The sequence below is a fragment of the Schistocerca americana genome, chromosome X (assembly GCF_021461395.2).
Source record: "Schistocerca americana isolate TAMUIC-IGC-003095 chromosome X, iqSchAmer2.1, whole genome shotgun sequence".
Taxonomy (NCBI): Eukaryota; Metazoa; Arthropoda; class Insecta; order Orthoptera; family Acrididae; genus Schistocerca; species Schistocerca americana.
In genome coordinates, this window is record NC_060130.1 from 229,325,022 (window position 1) to 229,326,115 (window position 1,094).

Below are 1,094 nucleotides of genomic sequence, written 5' to 3' on the forward strand. Positions count from 1 at the left end.
CTCAAGCCAAGTATGCATCTATCCTTGGAGACCATGTCCATCCCTACATGCAGTTTGCTTTTCCTGAGCATTGTGGTATCCACCAGCAAGACAGTGCAATGTATCGCACAGCTAGCAATGAACATGCATCATTTGAAGATCTCCGGGATGAGTTTACTGTACTCCTACGGCCACCACACTCCCCAGATTCAAACCCAATAAAGAATTTGCAGAACCACTTCGACTGGGCTGTGAGAAACCTAGCATAGCTGCTCATGGCACTGGAGTTAGCATAGGTGCACATCTCTGCTGGTACCTTCCAGAACCTCATTGACTCTATTCCTGCATGTCTCACAGTGATCTACACTGGAAAAGGTGATTAATCAGACTTCTACCTGATGGTCACATTAATGTGACTGGACAGTGTATGTGATCAGTCCTTTTGACCTGTTATAATTTTAGTGTACCAACCCATTTGGGCATCATGCTGCTGAGCATCTGTTGCAAGCACTAGTTGTTTTTTGGGTATGAAAGTTGCCAGATATGGTATTACTCTCAATTGCTTTTTTTCACTCTAAATCCTTCAAATTCTGCTGTTTCCTTTTATCATATATCCATGTAAAACTATTGTAGCTGTTACATTGTGTGACCTTGGTAGGTTGTTATTTGCAGTAAATTGGTTTTGCGTGGGTTTAGCCCTTCTTTAGCTAGAGTATGACATAAAATTTTGATGTTTATTTTAACAAACTGACATTAGTGCAACTTGCATTTTAGGCTGGTCTGCTGTAACTTTGTGAATAACATCCTTATATTTGTGATACATTTATGTGTGGCCCTATTAATTGAAATTACAATGTTATGGTACTTTGGACTAGATGGAACTGATTGCCTGAGCTGTTCTCAGTATCACTGGAAAATGCTGTTGTGCTGGATACACTAAAAGGTAGGCATTTATAATGATGTGGACCAAATATTGTGTTTATCACAATTATTTTGCAGAGTTTCATTGCATGATAGCTACAAATATGCATCAGCCAAATCTGTTTTGTAAAAACACTTGCCTCCAGCTAGTTTTGCTGGTAATTTCTCAAGCTGTAGGATAGGGTGGAATTAAT